General features: G+C 38.3%; 1 protein-coding gene across 46 annotated transcripts in view; it reads left to right on the top strand.

The window, feature by feature from the left end:
- The window catches only part of PTPRD (protein tyrosine phosphatase receptor type D), an 834,341-nt gene that overhangs the window by 425,754 nt on the left and 393,375 nt on the right, over nucleotides 1–15,212 (top strand). The window lies entirely within an intron of this gene.

The raw sequence follows: 15,212 nt of genomic DNA, 5'->3' as shown, positions 1-15,212 counted from the left end.
ACGTAAGGTGCTAGAACTATGCCTAAAACACAGGAAGCACTAAATAAATGGTAGCCATTATTATTATATTAAGTATGTATTTTATACAATATTAAATTAATTCTGTAATGTATTATTCTTATTTTATTTTAGTAATAAAATGCAATTTTGTCTCCTTGCAATGATTATGATAGTACCTTTCCCTTGTATAGTTATTTAAACACATTTTATTTTTAATCTATTCCTGAAAACTCTAGGCCTAAGTAGGCAGTATACTTTTTATTATCACCACTTCTCAGATAAAAGAAACCAAGGGTCAGAACAGGTGAACTGCCTGGAGCAAAAAGGGGAATAGGTAATGGCGAAGGGCCTAGAACTCAGCTCTCTTGACTCTTTGTCCAGGCAGGAGGCAGATGGGTTAAAAAGAGCGGGTACAAGAACTCACAGTGCAGGGCAGTCAGAACTGTGTGGAGAGTGCTTGAGTGATGCTGGCAGTGCAACAGGCCCGGGAGGCCCAGCTCCATGGCAGCTGTCCAGGAGCCTCACTGACAGTCAGAATGAGGATTCAGGGTCATGGAGGAAAGATTAGATCATAGCCACAGTATATGCACTATGTAAGAATTAGAGAAGCATCAAATGGCCTTTAGAAAAGCTGTTGTCCCCTTTCAATTTAATAAAAGAAGAAAATACTGTCAGTTTGGGAAATGTTGCATTCTTTGCCACCAGTGTTTTATTATAAAATGACCTTTATTTTTCGATAGGCTTCCTTGTTTGTCCATATGATTCTAAATTGTTAGCAGTAAGGTGTGCCTTCAAGATTTTATCGCTGTGCTCATGATGTCCTCATCCTCCTAGAATGTGATAGGTAGGAAATCGTGGCCGGGTATTTTACAGCACCTCTCAAAGGGAAGCAGGACGACTCTCCCCTTGAACATGTGTTGGTACTTGGTTGTGCTTTAACCAGTAGAATGTTGTAGAAGTGATGCTGCTCCAGTGCTGGTCCTACCCCTTAGAAGTCTGGGAGCTTTCTGGGCATCTGGGGGCCTCAGCCAGTCCATCATTTGACTCTCGGTTTTGGCTCAGATCATGATCTCACAGTTTGTGGGTTTGAGCCCCATGTCAGGCTCTGTGCCGACAGCACGGAGCCTGCTTGGGATTCTCTGTCTCCCTCTCTCTCTGACCCTTCCCTATTCTTTCTCTCAAACATAAAATAAATAAACATTTAAAAAAAAACAAGAAGAAGAAGGCTGGGAGCTTCCACTTCCACTCTGTGGCACCTTGACTCATCATAGAAAGATATCCAGTTACCCTGCAGTAAGGACCCCATGGAGAGAAAGAAATGCCTAGACCACCCACACAAGTTGTAGCCATCCCAGGTGAAGAGCCAGTTATATGAGCAAAGCCATCTTAGCTTTCCAGCCAGAGTCCAGCCTCCTCCTGGTGACTGCAAGCCACGTGAGTGATGTCAGTGGAGAGGAAGAGAAGGACCACCCAGCTGAAGCCTGCAGAGCAGAATCCTGTGCAAAGAAATCTTTGCCTTAAAACAAGTTTTGAGGTGGTTTAAAATACACCAGTAAATAGCTGAAATACCTGGTGATTATTGTCATGAAAATGAAGCACCTGTCAGCTTGAGGAGCAACCTTAGACCTATGGTTGCTTCATTCTTCCTTCTCCTCAGGAACTGTAACACAGATGATGTTCTAGATAACAAGTACTTAAAGGCAGCTTTTTTCTGGGTAGATGAACACATTGATACACATCAGTTAAAGCCCTACCCAGAGCAAAAATTCTGAAACCTGTACACATTTTTCATGCTTTTTGATGAGAGGTTGGCAAATGTTTTCTGTAAAGGACCATATAGTAAATATTTTTGGCTTTGTGGGCCATGTAGACTCTGTCACAACTATTCAGCTCTGCCACTATAGGAAGGAAGCAGCTACAGACAGTATATTAAAAAATGGGAGTAAATAAAACTTAAAAACACGTGCAGTGAGCCAGATTTGGACTGAGTTCATGGCTTGACAACCCCTGCTTTTGACCCTACTCATTTACAAGTCCTCACCAGACAGTGGGAAGTGGAGAATATTTATTAGCAGAGGACCTTGTTTTAACCTGGTGAGATGAGGTAAGGAAAGAAGACGCTTTTGATTAGCCTCTTTTAGCACTTTGCTTTGTTAGTAATGTTTATTGGGAGCAGATTAATTAGAATAAATAAGTTCAAGGAGCACATCTCTTGATAAACAGAGATGTTTAATAGCGCTTAACCTTTGGAATTTATGTGGCAAAAGCTTTGGATGTTACTGCACTTTATGTCTTTTGGGGGTGCTTCAGGTACTCTGCTGTTAGTGCCACTTCAAATTGCAAACTCCTGAAAAATGAATAATTTATCAGCTGTGGGATATTTTTCATTGCGCTGTGAGCCTGACATTTGGAGCTATGAACACCTTAAATATAGAGAAAAAGGTGCTGGAAATTGTTACATTTGATGAGAATGTTGTAACTGGGTCTGTAAAGAAACAGGTTTGTAATCATGGGTATTGAAGCCTGATATTGGTTTTGTAGAGGCAAGCCAGAGCAGGAAACATCATGGTGAATTTGGTCACATCACAGGTACTTCTGGTACAGATGTACTCTGTACCATCACAGTGCTTATAAATCAAAAGGAAAATAAAACTCCCACGAGAAAGCACCATTGATCCAGCAGCGATGTTCAGAAATAACACTTATGATCCAATATGTCAGCAAAGTGAAAAGCCTTCATGGGTTGTGGTGAGGGGGCAGTTTGCAATTGATTGCAATTGGAATTCTTGACTCACATGGAAAAATATAAAGAACCAACTGTTGCCAGTTTGTCCTGGCAACTAGTAGAAGGTACAAGTTTCTGAAAATGAATGCAAGCATAACTCTATTCTCATAAGGACAGAGGCTGTATAGAGTTGAATGAAAAAGTGGGACTAATTATATTAAGCAAAACTCTTGGCTGAATATGAAGGAAGCTGACTAATGATTAAGACTATTTGACTATGGAGTAAAATCTCATGGGAAAGAATGAGAGCCCCACTGCATGAATCATTTGAAGTAAGCAGCAGAAACCACTGTGGAGAACTACTGTTTCTGAAATAATCAGAACTGCATCAGCCAAGGGATATAAAAAGATCATTTAGCAATTGCAAAACACATAATTCTTTTTGCATTTTAATTGTTCTGATTTGGAGTGAGAGATGGAAACAGGAAGGGTATTATGATAATTATAATAAAACAATTGCCTGTATTCTGGAACCTATTTTCTCTAGAGAGTTTGCAGCTTAACAAATGGATCCGATGCCACCATTGGGCAGGAAATAAATTGGCTCACTTCCCTTTGTGGTATTTACCCAGGCCACTGGACTCCTCTTTGTAGCCTAAAAAAAGCTTTCACAGTTGCATATTCACCGGCATTCTGTTTATCTCAAAAAGTGTATTGTGTTTTTCCAGTTTTACTAATATTCTTCTCTTCTCCCTTTATGACTGCACATCGTAGCCATTCCAAATCTTAGTTACTCTTCTGGTGCCATCTTCACTACTGTCTTCCTCCACTCTTACATAGTGCCCTCTGTGTCCCAAGCGCCTGGAGAAAACAAGAAGACAGAGCTAAGTTGGTGCTTTCAGAATAGTGGGGGAGGAAAGAGGTTACAAAAATCTGGGAAGTAGACATGCAGTAGTGAACATGCACACACAGTATTGCCACTAGCAGGTTGTCGCTGGAGTTTGAAGGCAACGTTAGCAGGTATGGTAGAGACAGGAAACATATTGGAAAGCATTAAGGCAGAGCTAAAGAGCTTGGGACTTGCCTGGTAGATCAGTGATTTTCAACCTGATGATACTTGGGAGTTACTTGGGGCTGAAACTATAGTCGTCTAGGCCACACACTGACCCATTAACGCAAAATATATGAAGGTAAGGACCAAGGGTAGGGAATTCTTTAAAGGACCCTCAGTTCATTCTCAGGCAAAGCCCAGCATTACCAACTAATAGGGGAAGCCGATGAAATCTTTTAAACTGGAAAATGATGTGGTCCAACTTGTGTTTTTAGTAGATCACTGACAGTTGGTTGAGTTGAGGATGGATTTGAGGGTGTGAGACCAGTTAAGAAACTGCTGTAAAATCAAACCCAATCAGGGTCATGAGTACCTGAACTGTGGTTGCAGTTCTAGGATAAGGAGGTTCCAGATACAAAATTTATTCGAGAAGATTAAAAATTTATTCGAGAAGATTAAAAGATTTTGTGATGGGTTGAACTTGGAAAGTACTGCATAAGTCACAGAGAGAACAGCTACAGAAGTAGGCAGAACCATCTTCTTCATGTATTTCTCTTTCATCCCTCTGCCAATACACCTAATGCACTTTATTATGGCTTTTGTGTCCCTCCTGACAGTTCTCATAGTTTCCATATATTACTTTTAGTAGTTGTCTTAAATCTCATTTCCCATGCCTAGGGCAAGTGTATTTATTCATTTTAGATACTGCCTTCTTGAAGTACTGTCCCAGTACTAGGCCTGTCTCAATACTGAGCCTTGAATGTAGCCAGGGACAGCAAATTCAATGGCCTCTGTACTAGTCAAATAAAATTCATTATTGAAGCAGGCCAGTTCAACTCCTTGGAAAGTTTGTGCTGGATCTCATGAGGGAAGCAAGCACCTAGCCTATTCTTGCCATTTGGGGAGGCATGCCCAGAATTTTCTGATTTTCCTAGAGAAGCTTGAAATCCAGATTTGTGTGTGAAACATCCCTAATTTTTACATTTTGGCTTCAATTAAAAATCATGAGGCAACAATAATATTGAGGCTGAAGCAAAAACATCTTTGGGATGGATCTGGTCTGGGACCACAAGTTTTCAGTCTCTGTGTAGGGTCTCAGTAGAAATTTATAGAATTGAAATGAATAAAACTTCCCAATCCCAGCAGTTTCCAGCCATTTCTCTGGCTTAACAATAGCAGAGAGTTTAACAAAGCACTAGCAGCAAACATTTGGGCTGATTCTGTTTGTGGAAAGTGAATTAGAGAATAGATTCCATTACCTGGTATCTCACACTAAAATATAAAGCAGAAGGACACATTTAAAGTCCTTTAACTGCCATTATATAGATACTTCTGGTGAATGTGAATTTGGGATGATGAATTATTCATTTAATTCCTTTCCTTCCCAGTTTTGTGTGTTCTAACAATGCCAGGTTTAAGAACCTCAGGTGGCCCCTCATAGCCTGAGGCTGGGGAGAGGCTCTGTCTCCTGCCTGCTGATTTGTCCCTTGTAGTCAAGTCAGCCTGGTGGCCCTGAGCTCCTTTTTCTATCAGGACCTGCTCTGGCTACCCAATGTAAAGCCTCAGAATGTTTAAGGCTAAAGAGCAGGTGAACAGTTGTTCAGCCCATGAGTTAGCATTTCAAAGGCCAGTGCTCAGAAGGGCACTGCCCAAGTGAGCAGCTGGGTGGAAACAGAGGGCTGTACTGATGGATCATGTCTGAGATATAAGATATTTCTGTGAAAATGACTTTCTAATTGCATGAAGACTAAAGACTTGGTGCTAAAACTTTTCACTTTATCTGTTTTGATGGCATTCCTTCTGTAATGTTCCTTAAACTTTTCAGTATTAAAAAGATCAAATGAAGCATGGTTGTTGCCTGATCATTTGGGTGATACTACTCAGAAATATCGACTTTCATATTTCCCTCCGTATACTGAGACTCCCTGAAGAGTTGCTATGGTATGTAGTTGGTGGGACTGCTGCATTTTTGTGGGCCATGTATGATAATTAAAATTCTAGTCAGAAGAAACGTGTGTTGGAAAGAACATTGGCTTTTAAGTAAAAAGATCTGGGTTCAAATTATGTCTTTTGCTAGCTTTAGATGGTTGGACTTGGAAGAGTTTATTAACCCCTCTAAACTTAATTTTAAACTTAATTTAAACCCTTCCTCAACCTGCACTTATTATCTGGGGAGTAACTATGATCATGTTCTTGAGGTGCCTAGCAACGATTATGGGCTTGTAATTGTAATGGAGGCTGCAAGATTTACTTCCTCCTCTGTGCTTAATTACCAATGCTTTCTAATTTGTTACCTTAAAGTTATACAAAACTATTTTCGCTGAGAGATGTTTTTGCTCACACGTTCTAATTCGCAGATGGTGTTCAGGTCCTGGACATCTGAGTATCCTTTTTCTCTTTCTAAACATTTTGCATAAATGGTCCTTAAGCAATTCATTCCAGAGATATTCTCCTCATTCTAGGGTTTGAGATATATCAGCAACCCAACATACCAACAACAACAAAAATATTGTACCATAAAAATCACATTCTAGGGGGCCTCAAAATTATGAAATAGGATAACAGTTCAAAGACACTGGGATAGGAGGTGCCTGGATGTTCTAGGAACAGTAGGGGAATAAATGGAACAAGGGTTTAGAAGGAGAGGAACCTGGTACAGAACATCTATAATGTAAGGAGAATTGGCCTAGTTGGGAGGTCAGGTTCCCTGGAAGCAATAGTGAGTTGAGATCCTGAAGAATATTTAAGAGTTTACTAATGATTCTGGGGTGTTAGAGCCTACAAACAGAAAAACCAAAACGAAAACAAAAACGAAAACGAAAACGAAAACCAAAACCAAAACCAAAACCAAAACCAAAACCAAAACCAAAACCAAAACCAAACAGCTTGTAAAGCATGACTTGTGTCTGAAGAGGGCAGAATAAAGGGGACAGTAGTAAAGAAAAATGGTAAGGTTTTAGAGGAAGAAAGTGAAGATGATTATATTTGGGTTTGATCAGGGTTACTTTGGTTACAGTATAGAAAATCTATCATGGCTCTTGATGGCAATAATTCAGGTACTAAATTCCTCTCCTAAAGTGATGGATTTCTGTGCATTCAAAGCAAAATGAATGGGAAAGAAGAAACAGTTTATGTAGACCATTGTTTTAAGTTTGTGGCCCACTTCTAGTATGATTCACTTATATTTCCTTAGGCTGTAAACTTAGGGCCAAGCTTTCATTATCATGGCCAATAATAAATTTCCCAGGATTCTCTGGCCTATAGCATTCTGATAGATTGATGCCAAGGCTTCACCTGAGTCACTGGGGACCTCACAGGTCAGACCTCAGTAATTCTCACCACAGCCCCCCAGGTCATATGACAGTGGATAAAGATTTTAGGTGGACAAGATGGGGATTCAGTTCAGGAACAAACCATAGACAGTCTTCCAATCGAATGGTTTGTATCAGCCTGGAATTCTTGCATTGGACTACTGGTTATTTAGGAGGAGTTGTAAGGTTTTCTTTTAAGTCTTTAACTTTTAATCCTCTCAAATCCTGTTTTAGAAATAAACAGGGGCACCTGGGTGCCTCGGTGGATTGAGCGTCTGACTGTGGATTTCGGGTCAGGTAGCGATCCTAGGATCTTGGGATCAAGCCCCGCATCAGGCTCCATGCTGAGCGTGGAGACTGCTTAAGATTCTCTCTCTATCCCTCTCCTTGCACGTGCTCTCCCTGTCTCTAAAATAAAGAAATAAATAAAAAGCATACCATATTACTTGTAGGTTTCTAAGAATGCATTTCTTTATTCTGAGATTTTGGCAAACTAAAGAATCAATATCATTTTCACATATTCATATTTTATTAGCATGAAAAGATCTAAAGTGGTGGAATAAAGTACATATTAGCTGGAAGATCAGCTCTCTGATTAAATGAGTTGATTGTTCCCTGCTGGGGCAGCCTCTGCACTGCTGCGTTTTCAACTCCCTTTGCCCTTGGCTTTGTGAGAGTCCCTGTTCTGGATCCAAATGCAATCTCTGTCCATGTTTACACGTTTGTTTATGAAGCCTTTCAGATCTTTAAGAATATCTTCTGTTGTTTATTATTAAATACAGCCACACAGCTGAAAAGAGGAAATCAAAATAAGTATTACAGAAATTATAAAAGTCTAGACCTTTTTGGGGGGTAATGACTGTGTTCTTTTTTTTTTTTCAGAACAAGAAAATGCTGTTACCATGGGCTGTTCTAGCCTTCCGGTATCCAGTCAAAACACTGTTTTCCAAAATTCCTTCGGAGAGTTCTTTCCCCCTCTCCTTCAGTCTAGTTACGTGATACTAGACTTTACATTTGTAAAGTGGTTGGATTGATTGGTCATGGTCTGCATTCTCTTGCTTCCCACTCCCTACTTCCTGATTGATTTTTAGAAATTTATATACAGTAAAATCCATTATTTGTGGTGTACATTTGTGTGGGTTTGAACAGATGCACAGTGTTACATCCTCCACTGTAATTACCCTGCAGGTCCTACACCTCAAAATACCCTCACACTGCTCCAGAGTGGAGCCGTCCTCGTCCGGCTTTTCTTATTTAGCAAAGTGCGTTTCAGATTCATCCATGTTGTTGCATGAATCAATAGATTGTTGCTTGAGTAGTGTTGCATCATATGTACATATACAGTTTGCTTATCCATTTACCGGTTGAAGGACATCTGGGTTGTTTCAAATATTTAGTGATTATGAATAAAGATGCTATAAACATTTACGGACTGGGAAAAAATAAATTTTAATCAGTCTCTGGTGCAGTGGTTCTGGGGACTTTCAAAAACAACAAAAAACACAGATGTCTGGGCCCCACTCCCAGCCAATTGAAACAGTATCTCTGTGCATGGGGCCTGGGCTGATGGTTTTTATAAAAGCTCCCCAGGTGGTCCTCTTGTGCAATCTGGGTTGAGAATTCATGCTTAGAGACACGTGATCATTGTATTTTTGGTAAATCAGCTCTCTAGGGTTTTCTTTATTATTTTTACTTGGCAAGGTTTGATAATTATATTTAGGTAATATAAGATTATGCTTCAAATTAGTTGTTTCTCTTAAGGATTTAATTTCATTTCAAGACAAGAGTTACTGTATGCTAATTAAACCAAGGCCTTTTTAAAGGTTTAAGTAGTCATGATAGAAATATATTTATAATATGCCAATTATATCCCTCAGGAATATTTTAATAATTATATATTTGATTAAAAGGAGTACTTGCTAGTTATGCAGTGTAATTATATGTTTGAATAAACCAGCACTAGAACTAAATGAGCTTCCTTAATTACCAAGACAATTATTTTATATTGCTGATGAAATATATTATTATCTTATGTGTGTATATATATATATATATATATATATATATATATATATATATACTGGTAGTGAGTTCTTAACAACATTTTGTAATGGTATTTAACAACTATTTAATCAATTATGTTGATTTAAAGAGTGAAACAACATTAATGTCAGCATGAATTGGGCAACTGAGATATTTTACATTAAAATAAAGATTTTCACATTACACATAATTACATAAGAACACATAGGATTTTTAAAATTTCCCTGAACCAACTAGAAATATTATTTGAAAGCTGTGTACTTTGATGATTAAAATGATTACCAAGATGAATTTGTATTTTTGTCTTAACCCTAAGCCTAGTATTATTCAGTGATAATGATCCTGAAATAATTCTATGATCACCAAGTGTTAGAAGGCCCTTACAAGACCAAGAAATAAAGAAATAAAGTCTTTTTCAATAAAAGACTTCTCCATACTTTTGGTAGGGTATATTTGCATGAATAATTGTTTATTCTTATTTAAAAACACAGGGGGCACCTGGGTGACTCGGTTAAGCTTCTGACTCTTGGTTTTGACTGAAGTCATGATCTCGTAGTTTGTGGGTTCGAGCCCTGTTTTGTGATTCTCTCTCTCTCCCTCTCTCTCTCTCTCTCTCTGCCCCTCCTCTGCTTGTGCTCTTTCTCTCTCTTTCTCTGTCTCAAAATAAATAATAAACTCAAAACAGAAACACATTTAAGATGATAAATGGGACAAAATGTTGATATCTTCTTGATTTAGCTCTTATATTTTAATTCCTAATCAACATGAGTTTTTTACATACTTGCCCCAGGACATTTGAAAGAGCCAATACTTTCAAAGATTTGCTTTCGTGCAACGGGCTGTTAGGGAAATTCATTACCAGGGTACATATTCTCCACTATTGCAAAGAAAAATACTTTCTAGTATTGGTAATAGAAAGAGCTAACAAGTATTGGGTATGCATGTACATGTGCATGTGCATTGTAGCATGTGCATACAATGTATTGCATGAGGATTATCTCATTTAATCACTAGAGTACTTCTCTGCTTTAGAAGCCCTTATTATCCTTGCCTGTGAGATAGGGTAAATTATAGTTTAGAGAGGTTAAGTAACTTGTCCTTAGTGTTCATATTAAGTGGTGAAGACATGATTCATGACTAAGTAGTTTGACTTCAGAGACTGCATATTAATCTGTATGCCACAATATATGCGCTTCATTTGCTCCTGTCTTTATTGAACTTATAGGAACCCTATCCTGTGCTCCCTGAGCACATTTTTACTTATTTATAACTTCAGTCACATTATTTTTTTTTCATTTTGATTCCGGTAGATGGTTAAATAGACATACCCTCCCATTAGTGTCCAGATGCTTTCATCTGTGTTCTGGGTAATTTGCATATTGCCTGACACTCAGGAGGCTCTCAGTGACTGCTTGGCTTATTAAATAACAGACCTAAATTTGGTATAATGCGTCTATGATGTTGGGTTGAGACCACCTTTTCATTTTGAGAGCTGCCTCAGAAGGCTTTGGAAACTGAATCAGTTCTTTTGTTTGGCTTAGTCTGTAAGGTATAAAATCTAAGCACCTTTCATCCATGGGTGAGTTTGAACTTCCTTTGTAAGCAGAAAGCATTACTGTGGGCAGTGTACCAGGAAACCCACACTATGACTCAATTTTGTTTGAGAGAAAACACCTGAACTATGTCGGTAAACTGAGGGATGTGGTGGATGGGACAGATTAAAACACTATGGTTTGCATGGACATGGCACATTTTTAAGTTTTGTTTACTTCAATTTTTTTTGTTATTTATTTAATTTTCCTTTGGGAAAGAGTTATTTAAGATTACTCCTTCTAGATAATAATAATTGATTATGCTATAATAGGGATCATGACTAAACATGATAGAATGAGACCCTTTCCCTCTAAGGAACACCTAGTATAATTAAGGATCAGACTAAAAAGTCTTAATTCCAAAGTAGAATCAGAAGAGGGGCAGGAAAAGTATCTAGAACTTGGGCTACTTTTGTGTTCAGTGTTGTCCTCTCACCCCTTTACTGCTTGCTTCTTGTCTGTTCTTCATGCTTATGAATTCTATGAATTTTTTAGGCTATAGTACATAATTTAAGGAACATTTTTCCCTAAGAACAATGTAATCGAGGAACACTGCTACTTTACGATAGATTTTGAAAGGGTTTATATTCCTACATGCTTACTTTGAAGTGAAGCAAATAATAGAGACTGGGTGACCAAAAGGACACAAATTACTGTCTTTGATGGACTACTTGCTTTAGAGAGACATAATCCCATTTAAAATCTACAGTTCTGATGGAATTTTTTGTTTGTTTGTTTTTAAGTTTGTTTATTTATGTACTTATTTATTTATTTTGAGAGAGGCAGAGAGAGTGCAAGTGGGGGAGGGGCATAGAGAGAAGGAGACGGAGAATTCCCTGCAGGCTTCCTGCTGCCAGCACAGAGCCCCATGAGGGGCTCAAACTCAAGAACCAGTGAGGTGAGGTCATAACCTGAGCCTAAACCAAGAGTTGGACAACTTAACCACCTGAGCCACCCCAGGCAGCCTGGAATATTAACCACCTAGGTAACACTTTTTCACAACCATCTGTCGCCAGAGAATCACTCAAGTGACCTTGTATTTTTGCTTAAAGTAGTGTAGGATTGTATCCCCTTAATTAATTTAATAACATTTTATAGTTGCAGCAACTAAGCAACTAAAAGGGTGTTGTCCTTAAGGTCCTATCCACAAAATAGAAAATTTGGATAAAGCTAATTGATTGTAGGGCTTGCTGTTGTTCATTATCTTAATTAGTCTAGGTAATTAAATCATTAATTGATTGAAGCTGATCCCTTGCTAACAGTAAAACTCAGTGCTTTTCTGCTTGATCCCATAAGAACTGTCATTTCAGTTCTTCTTGCAACTCCTCCTTTATGGCGTTTTGTACTGTCGAGAGGCATGGGCTTTACCTTGCCCTTCTATTAGGGACAGCATCACAGGAGGATAATGCTAATGGGTGGACATAGATGCTGCCTGTGAGATGTACCTCAGTGAAATCAGGAAGCAGTCCCACCCTGGCTGTGGTTAATTAACTCTAGATGGTAAATCACGCAGAAGCAATCCATTATGAAGACAATCCTGCCTCTGGCAATTAACTTTCACTGTTTGTTGTGTTTTGCTTGGTTATCTTTCTGAAACTGTGGATTTCCATCAAAGGGTTCTGGCACCCATTCCTGCCTGGCATATGCCAACACATCTTTAGTCTTTTGCAATAATGTTCCTGAGGTGAACACTATTTCTTCTTACTCAAGCTCAGAGCTTTGGGATAATCACTATGTTCCCTAAATATATGAAGTTCTTTTAAAACTTCAAAGCCTCCTCAGGGGCAGAGGAAAAGGAAGGAAAGATGCCTCCTTTAGAGAGCGTGTAGTGAATTGACAAAACCATGAACATTTATCTTCAGGTGCTGAAATCTGAGATGTTTTCACAAAGCTATTTCAAGTTTAAAAAGTTGGCTTTTAAAATGAATCACTAATCCAATAATTACAATAACACTAGAATCAGACTAAACAAAGGAAAAGGTAAGGTGGTAAGAAGTTGTTTTACCTTGGAATAAATTTCAAACCTCCTTGTGAGTCCTACCCTATCTAATTTCAGAAGAACTTCTATGGTAAGCTTGGTTTTATCAAGATCCCTTGAATACTGTGAGGTTTCCTTTCTTTAATTTGATGTTCTTTCCTATTATGTTCCTCTTGAGGAGAATTGTGGAAGTAATGAAATTCATAATTGGCTTCTTTTCTTTGCTTGGACTAAGTGACTCTGGCAGTTCCTTGGAAGAATTCAAGTTCTGTGCTCCTTTGGTTGATATGATAGCATTAGTAAGGCAGCAAAAGTAGTTTAAAATGAATGCCCGACCTGGAATTTACACATATGGATATAATGCTGCCTGAATACTCCTAATCAGAGTTAGCTATTTCTTATTGATATTGACCTATTTTTCAAGACAACTCTGCTCATGGAAAAATATAGCAAACAAATATAAATCTGTGATACTATTTATTACTGAAAAAGATTTCTAGAGAATTGTGGTTACTATATCGTCAATAGTTTACTATGGCTGCAATTTTATCCAATAAACAATAAACATGGGTTATCTAATTATAGAGATATTTTCTTTCTAGAAATACAAGTCTTTTCTTTAAAACTATTTTCCATGAATGTGATAAATTATGATTCTGTATTGTCGGTTTAATCTGTGCTTCCTTGCTTTCTAACCTAGGAAGCAGATATATCTTGTATATCCCTCTCTGCTGTTGTTTCCTATTTATGTAATAAAGAGACAAGGAAATTTAGTTAAGAAATGGAAAGTGATATTCCCTAAGTAATCATAAATAATTTAAAACTTAAAACTATTATTAGTAGATATTTTTAAGTTTATTTATTTGAGAGAGAGAGAGAGAGAGAGAGAGAGAAGGAGGGGCAGAGGGAGGAGGAGAAAAAGAATCCCAAGCAGGCTCCACACTCAGCACAGAGCCCGATGTGGGGCTTGACCCCACGACCACCCCAAGATCAGGACCTGAGTCGATATCAAGAGTTGGATGGACGCTTAACCAACTGAGCCACCTAGGCACCCCGTTAGTTGATATATTAACCTCTGGGAATTTTTTTCTTATAAGTATTTTTCTGTTTGTGTTTATTTTAAAGTTTAAGAAATACATATGTTTCAAAATACATTTTAGAAAACTGATTATACCTATTAGAATTAATATATTTTTAACTTGCAGGAACGACACAAATTTGACAATCTTGGGATGGGGGAGAGGTCAGAGGCAGAGACTTCTTTAAACTTATCATTGAAAATTGAAGAGTATAATGAGATGCATTGACAGAAGTATGTTGTAACCAATTTTACATGGTTCATGATGAATTTTGTATCGTTCTGACTTGAGAATGGTAGACAGAGAGGAAGAAAAAACATTGAGAGCCACTAACACACATTTAGTTTTACTATCTAAATTGCGTTATATGTATGAGAGGCTCCTAGAGTATTTTATATATCCTAAACTCCCATATTCTATTTGTATTATGCTTTATGGTGTACAGAAGACTTTCACTTATGTTGCCTTGCTTAGCCTTTGTTACATCCCTTGAGAGGGAGACATTATTCCCATTTTAGAGCTCATTATTAACTAGGACTCAAACTCAGTTTTTCCAATTCCAAAGCAGATTTTCTTTTTAATTTACAATGAGCCTACCATATTCTTCCTCATGTGTAGGGAGAACTGCATGGGGCAGGAAGGAAGAGGGCAGCCAACTCTGCAAGAGCTTAGTTGTCCTTGGCAGCTCTGTCAACTATTTATCAAGAGAAGTGCAGTTGATCAGGGTGAGAGAGGATGATGGCTTTTATGTGGTGGTAGCTGGAGAGAATGGATGGATTCCAGAAATATTCAGAAAGATGAAATAAGCAAGAGTAAGTCGATTACTTCATGAGATGTAGAGGGTGAGAGATGAAGAAATGTCAAGGAAGAGTCTCTGATTTCTGTTATGAGCACCCACTTGGGTGATTATTGTGTTTATCAAGATAGGAAACACTAAAAGGGGGTGGAGGTATTTGGGTCATGAGCTTGGTTTGGGACATATTGGATTGACATGCCTGGTAAATAATGTACTGGAAATGCTAAATGAGCAACTGGATATGTGGATCCAGGTATGAGAAGAGAGCTGTGAGCTAAAGATAATTTCTTGGGAGTCACTTGTGTATAAATGTTAACAGAACCATGGGGAGAGACAAAATCACCTGAGGAGAGAATAAACAAAGACCAAGGGCTCAGATGCCAACCTTTGGGAACCCCTTATTTATAGAAGATGAATAGGAAGAGAAGTTGGGAGGGGAAAGAGAAAGAAAGCTGTAGATTAAGAGGAAAATCTGAGAGGGTTGTTCCAGGGACCAAATACATAGATGTTTGGAGGAAAGATGTTCTCAGATGCTATTGAGGGGTCTGAAAAGTGTGGAATTTGCTAGCACAGAGGACACTGGTGCCTTTAGGGAGTCTGGGATGGTAGAACTGAAGTAGTGATGTGGATTCATTGT

This window comes from Felis catus, chromosome D4 (assembly GCF_018350175.1).
Source record: "Felis catus isolate Fca126 chromosome D4, F.catus_Fca126_mat1.0, whole genome shotgun sequence".
NCBI classification, from domain to species: domain Eukaryota; kingdom Metazoa; phylum Chordata; class Mammalia; order Carnivora; family Felidae; genus Felis; species Felis catus.
Note: the sequence above shows the minus strand (reverse complement) of the source record. Positions and strands in the feature narration are given on the sequence as shown.